General features: G+C 40.2%; 1 protein-coding gene across 1 annotated transcript in view; it reads left to right on the forward strand.

Annotated features, from left to right (window-relative positions):
- Nucleotides 1-22,459, forward strand: part of LOC115194974 (uncharacterized) — a 389,153-nt gene that overhangs the window by 152,395 nt on the left and 214,299 nt on the right. The gene's annotated exons all lie outside the window — the stretch shown is intronic.

Genomic DNA, 22,459 nt, shown 5'->3' on the forward strand with positions numbered 1-22,459 from the left:
TCTTACTGTGTTCATGACTCATGACAGCCAGTGTGGTGGTAATATAGTCACCACAACAGCCCTAGAAAATGATTATATCTTTTTTCTGGGCCATGACCATCCATAGGTTTATGGTTCACACACCTGAATTTTTTTATTCTTTTTATTTCACCTTTATTTAACCAGGTAGGCCAGTTGAGAACAAGTTCTCATTTACAACTGCGACCTGGCCAAGATAAAGCAAAGCGGTGCAGCACCAACAACAACACAGTTGTTACACATGGAATAAACAAATGTACAGTCAGTAACACAATAGGAAAAAAATCTATATACAGTGTGTGCAAATGAGGTAAGATTAGGGCGATAAGGCAATAAGTAGGCCGTAGTGGCGAAGTAATTACAATTTAGCAATTAAACACTGGAGTGATAGATGTGCAGAAGATGAATGTGCAGGTAGAGATACTGGGGTGCAAAGGAGAAAAAAATACAAATAAATAACAATATGGGGATGAGGTAGTTGGATGGGCTATTTACAGATGGGCTATGTACAGGTGCAGTGATCTGTGAGCTACTCTGACAGCTGATGCTTAAAGCTAGTGAAGGAGATATGAGTCTCCAGCTTCAGTGATTTTTGCAATTCATTCCAGTCATTGGCAGCAGAGAACTGGAAGGAAAGGTGGCCAAAGTAGGAGTAGGCTTTGGGGGTGTCCAGTGAAATATACCTGCTGGAGCGCGTGCTATGGGTGGGTGCTGCTATGGTGACCAGTGAGCTGAGATAAGGCGAGGCTATACCTAGCATTTATAGATGATTAGGGATTAGGATTATGGACACATGGGTTTTTTACTCTTTGACTTCATTGAAATTATTATTACATCAAAGTAATAAAATATGACCTAATCATTGGACACAGATAGTACATTTTCTTAACATTTCTGTAATGTAATTTCTGTAAAACATGCATATTTCAATTTGATATATTAGAGAGAATACAGTTGAACACAAACCGTCTAAAGTGATTGTTGACCTATTTTATGTGTCACGTGGTTATGCCCATATGTGTACATCCAGTCCTGACATTCTCACGCTATCGAGTGAGTGCTTATGTAACCTGATAGTGCATCTGTTTAGGGTAAAGCATGTTGTAAATTACAGTATATTTGATAATATGTTTAATCATTTTCATGTTGTAAATTACAGTATTTGTGTTTGATAAAATATTATTGAACACTAAAATTAAATTATGGTCATGACATGTTTGAGAAGTATTATTCAGAACTTACATTAAATTAGAGAGATATTTTTTGTTATTTACTCTGTACATTTTTAAGTGTGGTATTTCTATAATTACAATTATGTTTTTGTTGTATTATAATATTTGTATTGTTTTTTTTTCGTAAGTAATAATTCATGTGTATTGATCATTATGGTTGTTGAATGTTTGTTGCAGATTTGGTAAACCCAAAAACTAACACATGCATTACATAATTATTTTCTAGAAATTATAGGAGTAATTAAACAGTTGAAGTATATTTAAAATTGTGAAAGTGTATGTCATACCAATGAAATCTCATTCAACATGTTTTCCGTTTTTGGTGATTATTACAAATAGTAATGTTTAGAACATGTTAAGAAAAGTTTAAGAAAATCAATGTTTGTGCAATATTTTTTATTTCTAAATACTTTCTTGTAATATTTCACTTTTTAAAATATAAAATCAATGCCTAAACAACCCTAAGTTCTCTCCCTCCTGACATACATCTACATTAAAGCATAGGTGATACTACAATGTAACTACAATGGTTAAATGTCACTATTTTGACATATTATAATGAGACCATGTTGCATTACAATATCTGTGTTGTCTATATCTATATTGTAATGCGACCATGTTGCATTACAATATCCATGTTGCATTACAATTTTGCATTACAAAAAAAATGTATGAAATGTATGCATTCACTACTGTAAGTCGCTCTGGATAAGAGCGTCTGCTAAATGACTAAAATGTAATGTAAAATGTTTTCATGCTATCGAGTGAGTGCTTATGGAACTTGATTGTGTGTCTGTTTAGGGTAAAGCATGTGTTTGCATTGTCAAGGTGATTGATGTGTAGTGACCTTGTTGAACTGTGGAATGTGTTTGAACATTTGAAAGAGTAGGGCAATGTTGTGGTGAGTTTATTTCTCTGCTGTTAAGTGATATTGTATATGAAACAGTAATTTCCGGGGGGGGGTCAAGATTCACCTAACTGTCATGAATTGGGGCTGTACAAATGTTTGATGTATTAGAATAATTGAATATGCTTATGTTATATTAATAGAAGGGGAAGGGTTATAAGACCCCTCCCTCCTTACATTTATAGGGTCCTAGACTACAGATTAACAATATATATATTGATTATATAGTTTTAGAATTGTTCCACAGTTGTCTCTCTCTCTCTCTCTCACACACACATAATGTGTGAATGAAACAGAACTCTGCAGGGGAGTGTGGGAGATAAGAGACTACTCAGACCTTCCACATTAAATCAACTTTGGGGAGGGGACATTTATTGCCTAGCTTTTAGATAAACACTGAAACTCTATGTTTGTATAGCTATGGATGCAGGGTTTTGGTCTCAGGAGTAAAAAGGTAATGACGTAGTCAGTGACATCACTAAGGCGGGACTTCGGTTTAATAAAACAACTTGAGACCTTTTGTTTGATGCAGAACTTACTCAGAAACATGCATGCTATGTTCCTGTTTGTCAACTTCTGTCTGCAATTGCATTAATAAAGGTTTTTGAATGATTTAATTAAAGATATTGTCATAATGTTAATTTCACCAATGAACCAATGATTGACAAGGAAGGACGTAAGGAACAAATCAGCAATATATGATGCGCCAAAAAGTGTTTTCTACATTTGTATAAAACCCAAATTCCTCCCGTAACTGTACTGAAAGATCAAGTGTTGATGTCTAATTGTCACGTCCTGACCAGTAAAGGGGTTATTTGTTATTGTAGTTTGGTCAGGACGTGGCAGAGGGTGTTTGTTTTATGTGGTTCGGGGTGTGTGTTTATGTAGAGGGGTGTTTGGTTAGTGTTTTCCGGGATTTTTGGGCTATGTTCTATGTTAGTATATTTCTATGTTCTAGTCTTTTTAGTTCTATGTTTAGTGTATTGATTTGGCCTTCAATTGGAGGCAGCTATTCCTCGTTGCCTCTGATTGAAGGTCCTCTATAGAGGGGTGTGTTTTGTTTGGGTTTTGTGGGAAGTTGTTTTTGCACTGCTGTGTGTAGCCTGCAATACTGTGCGTTCGTATGTTTTCTTGTTTTGTTAAATAAGTGTTCTAAATTAAAATTAAAATGAGCACTCAACCCGCTGCGCCTTGGTCCACTTCATACGACGGCCGTTACACTAATGGACAACTATGGGGGTATATGTTTGATTACCCTGCCTGTAGAGTGAAACTCTATACCATAGCCAGAGGAGAAGAATACACAGACCAGACCTTAGGAGTGGACAACAGGATTGAAGACTGACATGTGTTTCGCAAGGTGGTGTGTCCCGAACTGAGAGTTATCACAAAGGGTTATTGCTTGTTCACGGGCTACGAAGCCCATTGGGAAGGTGCCCCTGACTCCTCAGGAAGAATATTTCATAGGGTGAAAATACAAAGAAAGAATGGACTTCCATGTGGGTGCGTGGAGTTCTATATCAGCAACGAGAAAATACGCAATGGTAACATGCGTGATGGTGGAGTGAAACTCTATACCTGTTCACTGACTGGTGATTTCAGGTTACGTATGCTTATTCCTATTAAAAGTTGGGATATAATGGAATTGAAAATGTTAGAGTTAGTGGATGCTGTTTTTGTACAGAGCCAACGCCGGCAAAATATTGTTAAACTAAGGAAGTGCATTATACATATGAATCCTAACGATTATGATTCAAAGGAACCCCCAGAAGGGTCATCCTCAGAAGGGTCATCCTCAGAAGGGTCATCCCCAGAAGGGTCATCCCCTGAAAAAAACGAAGTAAGTGGCTGTTACGTTAACCACGCCCCGATACCAAAGGAATGGTTCAACAATAAACTGGGTGACCATAAAGCCTCTGGTTCTTCCTTTCAGCATATACCATGGATATTCATATACCATACCAGGACTCCGATACATCATGGGTACCAGACCCTAAGGCCTCACAGCCCTCCTTTCTACTCCCCCCAGGCAAGACCCCCGACACCCCCTACATGTACTCAGCATGAGGATGTGTTTGATGGGGCGGTCAGTACTATTTTTGTGGATACCATCAAGGCCTCTGTAGATGTGGCGATTGGAGAGTATACAAGAGAAAAATGTCCCGGTTGTGAGATCAATCACCCCAGCCAACGACAGCATCCGTGTTTATATGTCCCACCCAAGTACTACTTCTTCAACCACTTTGAGGAACTGGTGAAAAGACTGCGGTCCGGTCGTTTTAGACCATCAATGGTCAGAGCCCTGGAGTCTATGGGTCTTGTACCATCTATTCCTAGGGTTTTTTGGTGTAACAGAGGCTTTCCTACATGAACTGAAGGAGGCGATTTTCATCCATGAGAAACTCAAAGTAATCAGGCATGCACTAGTGGACGACAACAAATACAAGGAAGCTTTGGTGGCTGATGTGGTGACTTTCTGGCTCAATAAACCCCAAGAGAACGAGTAACAATATATACTGCTCAAAAGAATAAAGGGAAAACTTAAACAACATCCTAGATCTGAATGAAAGAAATAATCTTATTAAATACTTTTTTCTTTATATAGTTGAATGTGCTGACAACAAAATCACACAAAAATAATCAATGGATATCCAATTTATCAACCCATGGAGGTCTGGATTTGAAGTCACACTCAAAATTAAAGTGGAAAACCACACTACAGGCTGATCCAACTTTGATGTAATGTCCTTAAAACAAATCAAAATGAGGCTCAGTAGTGTGTGTGGCCTCCACGTGCCGATATGACCTCCCTACAATGCCTGGGCATGCTCCTGATGAGGTGGCGGATGGTCTCCTGAGGGATCTCCTCCCAGACCTGGACTAAAGCATCCGCCAACTCCTGGACAGTCTGTGGTGCAACGTGGCGTTGGTGGATGGAGCGAGACATGATGTCCCAGATGTGCTCAATTGGATTCAGGTCTGGGGAACGGGCGGGCCAGTCCATAGCATCAATGCCTTCCTCTTGCAGGAACTGCTGACACACTCCAGCCACATGAGGTCTAGCATTGTCTTGCATTAGGAGGAACCCAGGGCCAACTGCACCAGCATTGGTCTCACAAGGGGTCTGAGGATCTCATCTCGGTACCTAATGGCAGTCAGGCTACCTCTGGCGAGCACATGGAGGGCTGTGCGGCCCCCCAAAGAAATGCCACCCCACACCATGACTGACCCACCGCCAAACCGGTCATGCTGGAGGATGTTGCAGGCAGCAGAACGTTCTCCACGGCGTCTCCAGACTCTGTCACGTCTGTCACATGCTCAGTGTAAACCTGCTTTCATCTGTGAAGAGCACAGGGCGCCAGTGGCGAATTTGCCAATCTTGGTGTTCTCTGGCAAATGCCAAACGTCCTGCACGGTGTTGGGCTGTAAGCACAACCCCCACCTGTGGACGTCGGACCCTCATTACCACCCTCATGGAGTCTGTTTCTGACCGTTTGAGCAGACACATGCACATTTCTGGCCTGCTGGAGGTCATTTTGCAGGGCTCTGGCAGTGCTTCTCCTGCTCCTCCTTGCACAAAGGCGGAGGTAGCGGTCCTGCTGCTGGGTTGTTGCCCTCCTACAGCCTCCTCCACGTCTCCTGATGTACTGGCCTGTCTCCTGGTAGCGCCTCCATGCTCTGGACACAGCAAACCGTCTTGCCACAGCTCGCATTGATGTGCCATCCTGGATGAGCTGCACTACCTGAGCCACTTGTGTGGGTTGTAGACTCCGTCTCATGCTACCACTAAAGTGAAAGCACCGCCAGCATTCAAAAGTGACCAAAACATCAGCCAGGAAGCATAGGAACTGAGAAGTGGTCTGTGGTCCCCACCTGCAGAACCACTCCTTTATTGGGGGTGTCTTGCTAATTGCCTATAATTTCCACTTGTCTATTCCATTTGCACAAAAAATGTATTATTTATTAAATGTATTGTCAATCAGTGTTGCTTCCTAAGTGGACAGTTTGATTTCACAGAAGTGTGATTGACTTGGAGTTACATTGTGTTGTTGAAGTGTTCCCTTTATTTTTTTGAGCAGTGTATATTTTTTATGTAGATATAAAGCAATGGGTAACTATTTGCATACGATGTTAGAGAGAATAAATAATTGTTTTCTTTTGAGAGAATTTACAAATGTTATGCACCAAATTATTGAAAATAAAGTGAAATATCGCTCTATAAAATATCGCTCTACACAACCCACAATACATGGGTTAATGCAGAGTTTGTGTTAAAAATGGAACAAATCATGAGTCATGTAAGACCCTACAATGGTCACAACTTTTTATTTATTTCACCTTTATTTAACCAGGTAGGCAAGTTGAGAACAAGTTCTCATTTACAATTGCGACCTGGCCAAGATAAAGCAAAGCAGTTCGACACATACAACAACACAGAGTTAGACATGGAATAAAACAAACATCAGTCAATAATACAGCAGAAAAATATGTCTATATACAATGTGAGCAAATGAGGTGAGATAAGGTGAGGTAAATGCAAAAAAAGGCCATGGTGGCAAAGTAAACACAATATAGCAAGTAAAACACTGGAATGGTAGATTTGCAGTGGGAGAAAGTGCAAAGTAGAAATAGAAATAATGGGGTGCAAAGGAGCAAAATAAATAAATATAGTAGGGGAAGAGGTAGTTGTTTGGGCTAAATTATAGATGGGCGATGTACAGGTGCAGTGATCTGTGAGCTGCTCTGACAGCTGGTGCTTAAAGCTAGTGTTACGAACCGGCTCAGAGTTCGCAACAAAAGGGAGACAACGTGGAGACAAGGAGTATCAAAAATATAGATTTATTCGATACCATAACTAGCACAACCAAAAACAAGGTGTCTGCATGGAGAGAGTCTCCCCAATGACTGTGGAAGAGGTCCATTTATCCTGGGACACAGCCCGAGCCCAGGTGTTTCCCATCAAGCTGACGACCCTTCCAACTCCGCCCACCGGCATCCTAATAAGGAAACAAGAACAAAGAGAGAATACGGCAGACAGAGTGGGAGGGTCGTCACACACCCCCCCATAAAACCGGGGACCAACAAGGGCCCCGGAACAACGTACCAGCCGCTGCGTCCCAAAGTGACACCGGCCTCTGCGTCCCAAAGTGACACCGGCCTCTGCGTCCCAAAGTGACACCGGCCTCTGCGTCCCAAAGTGACACCGGCCTCTGCGTCCCAAAGTGACACCGGCCTCTGCGTCCCAAAGTGACACCGGCCTCTGCGTCCCAAAGTGACACCGGCCTCTGCGTCCCAAAGTGACACCGGCCTCTGCGTCCCAAATTGATGAGGCTACATGTTCACCTTCCACTTGCCCCAGCCAACCTCCTTCTCCCCAGACCTCAGCAACCTTTGCGCACAGGAAGCAACATTTAAGAGGAAAGGAGAACACAAGACCAGGAGGGAACAGACAGGAATGTTAGAACATGACAAAACAATGGTCAGTCACATAACACTCAGGAACAGGGCACACAAGAGACCGTATCAGCTACAAACGCAAACAACATCTCCCAACGGTTCATAGTCACTTCTCAACGGTTCAGTCATTTCCCAACGATTCATAGTCACTCCAACGATTCATAGTCACTCCAACGATTCATAGTCACTCCAACGATTCATAGTCACTCCAACGATTACTCCAACGATTCATAGTTACTCCAACGATTCATAGTCATTCCAACGATTACTCCAACGATTCATGCTGAGCACACCAGACCACAACAAGAGAAAATACAATCACACCGAGCACCACAGAAAAGAGATGAGAAATGGAGCTTCCCCAAAACCTACAATAACTCAACCCTAGTCTTCATGCAGATTTGCGGTGGGTAATTATGCACTGTAGCCCGCTGGCGAGGAAGTAACCCCCCAGCACGCTGGTAGATTCCACCAAGCCACGGATGTGCCCCCGAGACAACTGCTCAGTCCACAGACACCACACAAAAATAACAAACATTAAGAATGCCCAACATATTCCAAATTGAAACACGTCGCTAAGCCTATCAGGGGAAAAAGGCTATAGCTCCGGGTAGTAAGTTTCACTACCCTACCCAAATCTCCCACCGAGGTACACAGCTGATTGCACTCACCTCAGACCAATGTTCCAACAGCGAGTAGAACAAGCGTTTTCAGGCTAGGCAGGACCTGGAAACTAAGCAATGCATTCTCTCCAACACAGCACACAAACCAAACAAACAAAGGCTACCAGTACTGAGCACCAAACTCAAACTAACAAACAAAGCCCCTCAATTTAACATACCTCCACGTTTTCTCCCAAACACAAGTTCAAAATCCCGGATGAGCTCCCACTTGTTACGAACCGGCTCAGAGTTCGCAACAAAAGGGAGACAACGTGGAGACAAGGAGTATCAAAAATATAGATTTATTCGATACCATAACTAGCACAACCAAAAACAAGGTGTCTGCATGGAGAGAGTCTCCCCAATGACTGTGGAAGAGGTCCATTTATCCTGGGACACAGCCCGAGCCCAGGTGTTTCCCATCAAGCTGACGACCCTTCCAACTCCGCCCACCGGCATCCTAATAAGGAAACAAGAACAAAGAGAGAATACGGCAGACAGAGTGGGAGGGTCGTCACACTAGTGAGGGAGATAAGTGTTTCCAGTTTCAGAGATTTTTGTAGTTCGTTCCAGTCATTGGCAGCAGAGAACTGGAAGGACAGACGGCCAAAGGAGGAATTAGCTTTGGGGGTGACCAGAGAGATATACCTGCTGGAGCGCGTGCTACAGGTGGGTGCTGCTATGGTGACCAGTGAGCGGAGATAAGGGGGGACTTTACCTAGCAGGGTCTTGTAGATGAGCTGGAGCCAGTGGGTTTGGCGACGAGTATGAAGCGAGGGCCAGCCAACGAGAGCGTACAGGTCGCAGTGGTGGGTAGTATATGGGGCTTTGGTAACAAAACGAATGGCACTGTGATAGACTGCATCCAGTTTATTGAGGAGGGTATTGGAGGCTATTTTGTAAATGACATCGCCGAAGTCGAGGATCGGTAGGATGGTCAGTTTTACGAGGGTATGTTTGGCAGCATGAGTGACGGATGCTTTGTTGCGAAATAGGAAGCCAATTCTAGATTTAACTTTGGATTGGAGATGTTTGATGTGAGTCTGGAAGAAGAGTTTATAGTCTAACCAGACACCTAGGTATTTGTAGTCCACATATTCTAAGTCAGAACCGTCCAGAGTCGTGATGCTGGACGGGCGGGCAGGTGCATGCAGCGATCGGTTGAAGAGCATGCATTTAGTTTTACTTGTATTTAAGAGCAGTTGGAGGCCACGGAAGGAGAGTTGTATGGCATTGAAGCTCGTCTGGAGGGTTGTTAACACAGTGTCCAAAGAAGGGCCAGAAGTATGCAGACTGGTGTCGTCTGTGTAGAGGTGGATCAGAGACTCACCAGCAGCAAGAGCGACATCATTGATGTATACAGAGAAAAGAGTTGGCCCAAGGCTTGAACCCTGTGGCACCCCCATAGAGACTATCAGAGGCCCGGACAACAGGCCATCCGATTTGACACATTGAACTCTATCAGAGAAGTAGTTGGTGAACCAGGCGAGGCAATGATTTGAGAAACCAAGGCTATTGAGTCTGCCGATGAGGATGTGGTGATTGACAGAGTCGAAAGCCTTGGCCAGGTCAATGAATACGGCAGCACAGTATTGTTTCTTATCGATGGCGGTTACGATATCGTTTAGGACCTTGAGCGTGACTGAGGTGCACCCATGACCAGCTCTGAAACCAGATTGGTATCACGTCTTGTGGATGATTCTGAAGAACTAGAAACATCCTTGTCTAAGATTTTAGTTTATTTGTTTGAACCATCAATTAATTGTAACATGTATCATATTTTTTGTTTATATACATATATAACGTATGTATATGTTTCTAAAATTCAGCGATATAAGTCTGTAAATGTATACCATGTGTTGCATGCATGGGTCATTGAGAAAATGGGTACTATTATCTTGCTACGCATCCTGAATTGTATGGATACGTAATACTTAAAAAATGTATGCAAAAATAACATGCAAAAATAAAATGAAATGTTCTCGTTATTTAAACGGGGCTCATTAATGTTATTGTACATCAGAGATTCAAGAAGGATGGCGGAGCAGATGATGAAAAACATTTATTATACCAACTCTAACCAAGGGTCTTATGGGGGGAAGGAGAGGTTCCAGAGCGCTATAGCTGAAGAAACAGGTAGCAGGTTAGGCGATGCTCAAGTGAATGATTGGCTAGCAGAGCAGGATGCTTACACTCTGCATAAACCTGTGCGAAAACAATTTCCACTAAATATCGTTTTTTCTACTCATCCCTTGTCCCAGTTTCAGGCGGATCTATGTGACATGCAGACCCTTGCAGATAAAAATGATGGAAATCGATACATGCTAACGGTTATAGATATTTTCTCTAAAATAGCATTAGTAAGGGTCTTAAAAAATAGTGGGGCAGAGGTGACCCGGACCTATGACTCTATCTTGGAGGAAGGAGGAGCACCCAAGAAAGTGCAGACTGATGGCGGTAAATCATTTTTGAATAATTATTTTCAGAAATTCATGAAGAAGCACAATATCGTACATTTTGCTACAGGTTCAGGTTTGAAAGATTCAGTTGTTGAACGCTTTAACTTCCCTGGGCTAAGCGTCCCACCCTAGTCAACAGCCAGTAGAATTGCGTGGCGCGAAATACAAATACCTCAAAAATGCTATAACTTCAATTTCTCAAACATATGACTATTTTACACCATTTTAAAGACAAGACTCTCATTAATCTAACCACATTGTCCAATTTCAAAAAGGCTTTACAGCGAAAGCAAAACATTAGATTATGTCAGGAGATTACCCTGCCAAAAATAATCACACAGCCATTTTCAAAGCAAGCATATATGTCACAAAAACCAAAACCACAGATAAATGCAGCACTAACCTTTGAGGATCTTCATCAGATGACACTCCTAGGACATTATGTTATACAATACATGCATGCTTTGTTCAATCAAGTTCATATTTATATCAAAAAACAGCTTTTTAAATTAGCATGTGATGTTCAGAACTAGCATACCCACCGCAAACTTCCGGTGAATTTACTAAATTACTCATGATAAACGTTCACAAAATACATAACAATTATTTTAAGAATTATAGATACAGAAATCCTTTATGCAATCGCGGTGTCAGATTTTAAAATAGCTTTTCGGCGAAAGCACATTTTGCAATATTCTGAGTACATAGCCCGGCCATCACGGCTAGCTATTTTGACACCCACCAAGTTTGGGACAACCTAAACTCAGAATTACTATTAGAAAAATTGGATTACCTTTGCTGTTCTTCGTCAGAATGCACTCCCAGGACTTCTACTTCATCAACAAATGCTGTTTTGGTTCCAAATAATCCATAGTTATATTCAAATAGCTCCGTTTTGTTCGTGCGTTCAGGTCACTATGTGAAGGGTGACGCCCGAGCGCATTTCGTATTCCATTACCGTACTTAGAAGCATGTCAAACGCTGTTTAAAATCAATTTTTATGCTATTTTTCTCGTAAAATAGCGATAATATTCCAACCGGGCAACGTTGTATTCATTCAAAGTCTGAAAGAATTTTTTTTTGAGAATTCTCATGAACGCGCATCTCCAGTGTCACTGTCCCCAGGCTGACCACTCACAAATTCTACTGCTGTTCTTCGCCCAGAGACAGCAGACACCCCATTCCACTTTCTGGCGCCTTCTGAGAGCCAATGGGAGCCTTAGAAAGTGTCACACAGCACAGATGCTGTATTTTCGATAGAGATGCAACAGAAGGACAACAGATTGTCAGACAGGGCACTTACTGTCTGACACTTTCTCAGGTTTTGGCCTGCCATATGAGTTCTGTTATACTCACAGACACCATTCAAACAGTTTTAGAAACTTTAGAGTGTTTTCTATCCAAATCTACTAATTATATGCATATTCTCGTTTCTGGGTAGGAGTAGTAACCAGATTAAATCGGGTACGTTTTTTTATCCGGCTGTGCAAATACTGCCCCCTAGCCCCAACAGGTTAACCTCTTAGTGACCCCTTAACACGCGAATCCCGTTAGCGGGATCGATTTGACAACAGCCAGTGAAATAGCCCAGCGCCAAATTCAAAAAAAAAAAATCTCATAATTCAAATGTATCACACATACAAGTATTAAACATCATTTTAAAGATAAGATTCTCCTTAATCTAACCACAGTGTCCGATTTCAAAAAGGCTTTACGGCAAAAGCAAAACATTAGATTATGTTAGGACATCACCTAAACAAGAAAAGCCAAACAACCATTTTCCAAGTAAGGAGAGGCGTCACAAAAAATCAGAAATACAGCTAAAATGAATTACTAACCTTTGATGATCTTCGTCAGATGACACTCCCAGGACTCAATGTTACACAATACATGCATGTTTTGTTTGATAAAGTTCATATTTATATCCAAAAACCCCATTTTACATTGGCGTGTGATGTTCAGAAAATGTTTTGCCACCAAAACATCCGGTGATTTAGCAGAGCGCCACATCAATTTACAGAAATACTCATCATAAATGTTGATAAAATATTCAACAGTTAATGAAAGAATTATAGATAAACGTCTCCTTAAAACTTTTACAATGAAGATCTGTGAAGTTATTTGTATTTTTAGGAATTATCTTTGAAAGACAGGGTCCTGAAAAAGGGACATTTCTTTTTTTGCTGAGTTTATATGGCAAATAGAAAGTTGATGGTCTTCAGAGGTGTATGGGAGGGGTTGAGGGTAGCTGAAGGATGGGATAAAACAAACAAAACAGAACAATCGTAAAATACATTGTGTCTGTAAAATGTATATAGAATGTATAATCTGTAGAAGCCTAAATATTGTTGTCCTCCAATTAGGGGAGGGGTGGTAGGGTTAGGGGAAAATAATAAAGGAAAATATGTTTACCCCCAAAATTAATGGGGGACTGGAAATTATGCAGACAATTACATTGATGGAAGCCACAATTTATTTGCAATATTATAGCTAATCAACCCCCCAAAAAATATACAACTTTGTACAATGCACACTTTTATTTCCTTGAAAATTAATAGTTACTCAATACAGTATTGTAACATAATATCAATAATATTCATATTGTTCATTACATACATTAATAAAGTGGTATCTATTCCAACTTCTGGATTTGCATAGCTTTTGACGAACTCATGCTCAACATGCATTGAAAAATACAACAGAACACATGAACAGGAATGAGGTATTCTCTAATGGGTGGCCCCCCAAAAAAGAAACATCTTAAAGCCACATCCCTACTAAGCCACGCCTCCACTCCAGGCTTCCCCCAGGAACCAGTTGCTACATTGAACCATTAAAGCAGGGGTGTCGAACTCATTCCATGGAGGGCCTAGTGTCTGTAGGTTTTAGTTTTTTCCTTTCAATTAAGCCCTAGGCAACCAGGTGTTGGGAATTCAAATCAAACTGTATTTGTCACATGTGCCAAATACAACAGGTGTAGACCTTACCGTGAAATGCTTACTTACAAGCCCTTAACCAACAATGCAGATTTAAGAAAATAAGAGTTAAGAAAATATCTACTAAATAAACTAAAGTAAAAAAAGTAACATAATAAAATAACAATAATGATGCTATATACAGAGGATACCGGTACCGAGTCAATGTGCAGGGGTAGAGGTTAGTCGAGGTAATTTAGGCAATACTGTATTATACATGTAGGTAAAGATAAAGTGACTATTCATAGATAATAAACCGCCAGTAGCAGCAGCGTAACAAAAAGGTGGGGGTCAATGCAAATAGTCCGGGTAGCCATTTGATTAATTGTTCAGCAGTCATGACTTGGGGGTAGAAGCTGTTAATTAAGGAATCTTTTGGACCTAGACTTGGCGCTCCAGTTCCACTTGCCATGCAGTAGCAGAGAGAACAGTCTATGACTGGAGTCTTTGACAATTATTTGGGATTCTTACTAATTAGTGACCTTAATTCATCAATCAAGTATAAGGGAGCAGTGAAAAGCCGCAAACACTCGGCCCTCCGTGGAATGAGTTTTACACCTGTGCATTAAAGGATCTTCAAAGAACCCCTCAACTAACCGAATGTGCAAATGTGATCTATTTACTAGCAGTAAATCAGGAGGAGAATGCCTGTAGAATATTCAGTGACAACATTTACAAGATCACTTTTATTGACCAGGCAGGTATGGACATGTTGAAATTATTATTTAATACAGCACTTGGGTAAAACTAAGACAAGTAGCCTATATGTTCAAATGTTTTCCTGTCATCTGAAGCGGCAAGTTTCACTTTCACATAATTTACCTGCATGCACACATACACCCAGGGTCATTGGCCTAGCTGATTGTTGAGTTGCGCCCGTCAGTGAAAAGCATATCAAATTTAGTTATCGAAATTCTTACCTCCAAATATGGGGAGAACAGTAGGCCTAGGCCTATATTTACACTAGCAGAGAGCATCGGACATATTCTCGGCGAGTGCTCATTCACTGTCTTTATCATTCACTGTCTTTATCATTCACTGTCTTTATCATTCACTGTCTTTATCATTGGGTGAGTCAGTGCCACTGGAAAGTTGATTTTTCCTCCTCCAGGCCAGATTGACATATTGTACTGTAGGTGTCTCCCCTTTTCATAGGCCTAGATTAGATGGTTGCATTCAGATGAGGTCGTTTCTATTGGTATTTGTCAGTGTCAGCAGAGTATTATTTGTGTGATGTTGAAGCAACTTTCCATTGAAAATCTCACTTTTAAAAGTTAATATAACTAACCCAAAGACAAATAATGTTGTTGACTCATCCTATACTCATGTGACATGTGTCACCTAGATGCGATTGCCCCCAGGTGCGTCTCATTGTTGGGGGGTGGGGTTTGCCTTTTACAATGACAGTGTTTCCAGGTGCCAGCAGATATATTTAGACGTGTACAGGTTGGCGTACCTGGGGAGGATGAGAGCGGTGAATGTGTCTTCAGTCCAAATTCCAGTGTGGCAACCTGGTTGCCTAATCTTAAGTATGTGTTGCTCAGCCGAACTGCTCTCCTTCTGCCTACGACACACCTCCCTCAACAATGCACTTTGTTTGAAAGCTCTTATTATATCAAGCTAATAATGACTCTGCGAGTGACAGAGCTGAAGATTGTGTTATATTTATATGCAGACCATACAATTCTATTGAATCTACGAACTGAAATTATGCTGCTGCAGAAAAAAGGGTGTCTATTTACAACTTTATTTTCTATCACATATTCTCCATTATCCACCCCTGTTGGTAAAGAACCTGTGATATTATAAATTGTTGATATACCGTTTGGTAATTATTAGAGGACCTCACCTCTATAAAAGAAGTTGGTGTAGATCAACTACTTACTCAGTGCTACACTTGTATTTTGTGGCCAAAGCATGAATTGGAGAAAAACTTGGATCTTAAACAAACCGTTCTACAGTGTATTAACAATCTTAAATAAGGAAACATGTAGATTTAATATATTTAAAAATTAAACGAGCACTTTAAAGTTGTACATAGTTTACTTTATATATTACTACAACTCCGCTAGCCTCTCTATGTCTGTAACCTTTCAGTCCAGGAGAGGGTAGTTCAGAACCCTAATCATGTATTTCTCTGAGAGGCAGCCTGGGTTCTCCACCCACAACAACCTCCACAGTTAGCAGTGAGCCCAGAATACACAGACACAACTTTACATTTAGCTCTTGTCCAGAGCAACTAGGGTTTAACTGCCTTGCTCAAAAGCACATTGACAGACTGATCACCTAGTCGGCTCAGGGATTCAAACACGTTACTGGCCCAATGCGCTTATTAACCACTAGGATACCTGCTGCCTGTAAACTATACTGAACATATATATAAACATAACATGCGAAAATTTCTACGATTTTGCTGAGTTGCAGTTCATATAAGAAATCAGTCAACAGGGATGTAGACAAATTTGTGCACGAAACTTGAGAGAAGCTTCTTGTGCGTTTCAAAACTTTTCTGAGGTCTTTATTTCAGCTCATGAAAAATGGGATCAACACTTTACATGTTGCATTTATATTTTTGTTTAGTGTACATGCTGAGTCAAGGTTCATGCAGTACATGCTGAGTCACAGTTCATGCAGTACATGCTGAGTCAAGGTTCATGCAGTACATGCTGAGTCACAGTTCATGCAGTACATGCTGAGTCACAGTTCATGCAGTACATGCTGAGTCACAGTTCATGCAGTACATGCTGAGTCACAGTTCATGCAGTACATGCTGAGTCACAGTTCATGCAGTACATGCTGAGTCACAGTTCATGCAGTACATGCTGAGTCATAGTTCATGCAGTACATGCTGAGTCATAGTTCATGCAGTACATGCTGAGTCACAGTTCATGCAGTACATGCTGAGTCACAGTTCATGCAGTACATGCTGAGTCATAGTTCATGCAGTACATGCTGAGTCACAGTTCATGCAGTACATGCTGAGTCACATAACCTGTTAGATAAGACATTTATGTTCCATAACATGCGGTCAAAACACACAGACGTCAATGCACTGTTTTTATATTTGCGTCTCAGGAAACACAAAGTTTAGTCATATATCATGGCTCTGTCTGTCAGGTAATAACTTTATTATACCTTCAAATGAGGCCAAAATAGTCTGCCCTGATTGTATTGCATGTTTAATTTTAAGTGATAATATAATAAATAGCCTAATATAATAACTTATGAGGAATGACAAAAATATAAATTCTAATTAAAAACAACTGTACTGAAGAAAATAGACAAATGCTAAATGGCAGGTAGCCTAGTGGTTAGAGCATTGGGCCAATAACCGAAAGGTTGCTGGATTGAATCCCTGAGCTGACAAGGTAAAAATCTGTTGTTCTGCTCCTGAACAAGGAAGTTAACCCACTGTTCCCCAGCTGTCATTGTACATTTACATTTCAGTCATTTAGCAGGCACTCTTATCCAGAGCGACTTACAGTAGTGAATACATACATTTCATTTTTTATTTTTTTGTACTGGCCCCCCGTGGGAATCGAACCCACAACCCTGGCGTTGCACACACCATGCTGGCATTGCAAACACCATGCTCTACCAACTGAGTCACAGGGAAGACTGTGGTAGAGAATTTGTTTTTAACTGACTTGCCTAGTTAAATAAAGGTCAATAAAAATACTACATTTTTCAGATATTCCAGACGCAGCTATATGGTCGACCTGCAATAATAAACGTAGATAAGGTGTTTTCTAGTGACATTTATTTGGACACATCGATAAGGAGCTAATGAGGCGCGATTTCGCCTGGCATAGAAAATGTGCTCTCTCATCAGGACACTGTTGTTCAGAGGAGCAAGCCAACAACACAGCTAAAACAATCACTTCAAACTGAAGCTGGAAATACTGCTAACTAGCTGCGCTTAGTTTTGTTTTACCTTTTTTCAATTGACATTTCTTTGTATATATCCATAAAAATGATACCAGCCAATTCATGATTTCAACTGGCTGAGAAACACTGCCTGCCTGTCTCATCCCGACTCCCGACATGTTCACTACTATGGGACAGCTGGAGATCAAATTTGAATATTGAAACAATGTTACAAATGTCAGAGATACAGACAGCAAGGTTATTGCAAACTAAATGTTAGTCTAAAAGAAATGTGAGATAGCGTCTAGTTGCTTTTTATAGTGGAGATCAAGCAAATAAATTGCTTGGCTGTGCTGATGGGACAGTGGATTGCGCAGTCAGATGGAACAGAGTAAATTGGCATTTTAACGTTTTATATTTTGCTCGGTGGTAATTTGTGGAATAGACACCGGCTGGAATGCGGTTCTAACCAACCAGCATTCAGGATTAGACCCACCCGTTGTATAAAAACGTATTGAATAACAGATTCACTACATGGAACGACAGATAGTCCCCCCAAAAAATCTAAAGAAAGTTTGTTTTGAGGTGTCTGTCCTATGTCAGAGATATATAAGAAAGATCAAGAAACATTTATACATATTCTTTTTTACATTTGTATTTTTGATATGTATTTAAACCCTTATTTGTTTTACATTAAATTGTCTCTAAATATACTTCCATTCATTTTTTTCAACTGGTACCTGGGGACATTCAGACGAGTCAAAACAACTGACATGCACGTGTTCGGGGCAGTCTCACCTTTCCACAGAGGGGTCATATTAGTGTGCAGCTCAAACCTTTCTGACGCTACAGACAAAAGTTGGCAGATTGGCTGTGCCGACTTCAGACAAGTTCCAAGACGCTTGTGGGGTTGGCTTGCCAGTAAGTGCTGTTGCACGTTCCTCTGTCCCCATCAGTGGCCTTCTGTGAGCTTCACGCTGAGACACAATATATTGAATCCTGAGTGTTTGCTAATCATTTTACAGTACTTTAATTCAACATGCTTAGGTCAAGTTGCAACTTGAACTTTGTCTTGTCCAATGACCTTTTAAAAACAGAATAACAAAGTTATCTATTAGGATATTTAGAGTACACAAAATCTTCATTTAACATAATAATACAAAATATTACAGGAAACACACAGGTGGTCTTACCTGTTAGGGTACTGTCTATCTGGATTAGGAGCAGGCTTACAACTTCTATTACAATTAATGAATTCCTGAGGTACTATAGTGAAACAGTGGTAATATGATCAGTTGTTCTGTGAATGTTGTGGTGGAGTGTGGGGAATATGAGAAAGGAAAGCAACATTGGTTGTCATTGGAAACAATTCCATTTAAATTCCAGTCACTACAGAAAGTCATAGACTGTTCTCTCTGCTACCGCACCTGCAAGGGGTACAGATGCACCAAGTCTGGAACCAACAGGACCCTGAACAGCTTCTACCCCCCCAAGCCATAAGACTGCTAAATAGTTAGTTAAATAGTTAACCAAATAGCTACTGTCTGCAGTGACCCTTTTTTGCTACTTTGACTCTGCTGCTACTGTTTAGTCTCGTTATTCCTAGTTATATGTACATATCTACCTCAATTACCTCATACCCCTGCAGCTCGGCACTGGTACCCGTGTATATAGCCAAGTTATCTTTACTCATTGCGTGTTAATTCTTACTATTATTACGTGTTATTACTTTTCAATTATTTCTCTATTTTCTCTCTCTCGCCATTGTTGGGAAGGGGCCGTAAGTAAGCATTTCACTGTTAGTCTACACCTGCTGTTTACGAAGCGTGTGACAAATACAATTTGAATTGATTTGACACACACGCATACAAACCTTCACCCACATGTGTACACACAAAAACCCAAAACCAACACGCACGTGCACGCACACGCACACACACTTCCACCCAGCATCCTAATACATGGAGTATGAAGCAAGATGCATTTACACAGTCTTGACTTGTTTCAGTGAAGTGTCTTCCTCTCTCCAAAGTCGGCCTGTGTGTGTCTCTTCAGTCTCTTCTTCTTCTGTTTACTTTATGGATGAACCTACTCGTCACTTCAGTTTATGTTGCCTTAGCAACATGTAAATCATAGGGAACATGGTGCAATTTTGGAGGCACTTCCTAGTCTGCCATCACATTGCATTACGTCACGTCAGCCTCGTTTGCCAATTAAACACAACAGGGACATTTCACTATTCTAAGTACAATATAATGACAGATATCCACTAACTAATCTGGTGCCATACTCATGGTCTACGCCCCAAATTGTACCCTATTCCCTATTTAGTGACTACTTTTGACCAGGGCCCATAGAGTTATGTTAAAAAGTAATGTACTATATAGGGAAGACGGAGCAATATGAGACACAGACGTGGTGATCTCATTGTTAAAGGGAAAGAGCCAGAGTCATTTTGAAATAAGTTGCTTTTATTCATTCTGATAGAAAATCTTCATATAATATGTTCCCGACTTATGTTTGATTAGTGTAAATACATAATCATGATTGTGAACAGACATGTACCTAATGTGCAAAGTATGTGAAAATTAAATTTAAGCGATAAATACATTGGAATAACTCATTTTCTATGTGAAAATATAAATCGTTCAATAAGGATAGTTTGAAAGGTTTGATTGTTGATTGTCCAGTAAATAAAATACATTCACCCTATTTAAATATGCATATATTATTATATCAAGCGCTTTTTCTAAACGAAAAGGTTCAATGTTTCAGAGGTAACACAATGAATGATTCTCATACGGTCCTGATTAAAGGCAGTGATATCTTGGATCAACATAACAGCCATGACTATTCAAATAGCCATGTCCATTATGATACTAACACTGTGAAGTACCACATTGTCTGCAAAACTCTGAATAAAGTGTATACTATGGCTGGGATGATATCAAAGGTGTATGATCTACAACCACACTGCACTGTCGTCAATGCACCTTTCAACACAACTTCCCTGACATTCATGGAGATCACGTCCATGGTAAACCCTGTGATGTCGGCCCAAGCGTCAATTCATTGTACCTAAACTGTATGTGTAAACATGTATACGCAGGGCCCAGCTGTATAAGAGACCTTGGTCTCAGTCTGTGTTCCTTGTAGAAATAAAGGTATATATTTTTTTTTTGTATTACCTTTAAGTCAAGTTCAGTGCTAGAAGATTTCATATACACTGCCTTCAGAAAGTATTCATACCCCTTGACTTATTCCACATTTTGTTGTTACTGCCTGAATTCAAAATGGATTAAATTTATGTTTTTATTCACCCATCTACACACAATTCCACATAATGACATGTTTTTAGAAATGTTTGAAAATTAATTGAAAATTCAATACAGAAATATCTCATTTACATAAGTATTCACATCCCTGAGTCAATACTTTGTAGAAGCCCCTTTTGCTGCAATTACAGCTGTGAGTCTTTCTGGGTAAGTCTCTAAGAGCTTTTCACACTCATTTGCCCATTATTCTTTTCAAAAATTATTCAAGCTCTGTCAAAATGGTTGTTGATCATTGCTAGACAACCATTTTCAGGTCTTGCCATAGATGTTCAAGTAGATTTAAGTAAATACTGTAACTCGGTCACTTGGTAAGCAACTCCAGTGTAGATTTGGCCTTGTCTTTTAGGTTATTGTCCTGCTGAAAGGTTAATCCATCTCCCAGTGTCTAGTGGGAAGCAGACTGAACCAGATTTTCCGCTAGGATTTTGCCTGTGCTTAGCTCCATTCAGTTTTTTTTGTTATCCTGAAAAACTCCCCAGTCCTTATCAATTACAAGAATACCCATAACATGATACAGACACCATTATACTTGAAAATATGGAGAGTGGTACTCAGTAATATGTTGTATTGGATTTGTCCCAAACATAACACAATGTATTCAGGACAAAAGTGAACTCCTTTGCCACATTTTTATAGTGTTACTTTATGGCCTTATGAGAAAATAGGATGCATATTTTTATTCTGTACAGGCGTCCTTCTTTTCACTCTGTCAATTAGGTTAGTATTGTGGGGTAACTACAATGTTAGTGATTTATCCTCAATTTTCTTCTATCACAACCAATAAATTATGTAACTGATTTAAAATCACCATTAACCTCATCGTGAAATCCCTGAGGGGTTTCCTTCCTCTCCGGTAATTCAGTTAGTAAGGATGCCTGTATCTTTGTAGTGACTGTGTGAATTGGTACACCATCCAAAGTGTAGTTAATAACTTCACCATGCTCAAACTGAGTCCATGCAACTTATGTGACTTGTTAAGCAAATTTGTACTCCTGAACCTATTTAGGCTTGCCATAAGAAAGGGGTTAAATACTTATTGACTCAGGACATTTAATCTTTTCATTTTTCATTAATACAAAATAATAAAAAATTAACAACATATCTCCATTTTGATAATTTGGGGTGTTGTGTGTAGGCCAGTGAAAATAAATATACATTTAATCAATTTTAAATTCAAATTGTAACACAACTAAATCTGTCAAAATTCAAGGGGTGGGAATACTTTCTGAAAGCACTGTACATGTGTATATAAATGTGTGCTTGTCAACAATGTGCCATTGAAAAGTATTCAGACCCTTTGACTTTTTCCACATTGTTTGACTGAGGGACCATACAGATAATTGTATGTGTGGGGTACAGAGAGGAGATAGTCATTCAAAAATTACGTTAAACACTACTATTGCACATAGAGTGAGTCCATGCAACTTATTATGTGACTTGATAAGCACATTTTTACTCCTGAACTTATTTAGGCTTGTCATAACAAAGGGGTTGAATACTTATTGAAAACATAGCAAACCACCTGATCTCACATGTGGAAAATCACA

The sequence above is a fragment of the Salmo trutta genome, chromosome 5 (genome assembly GCF_901001165.1).
Source record: "Salmo trutta chromosome 5, fSalTru1.1, whole genome shotgun sequence".
Classification (NCBI taxonomy): Eukaryota; Metazoa; Chordata; class Actinopteri; order Salmoniformes; family Salmonidae; genus Salmo; species Salmo trutta.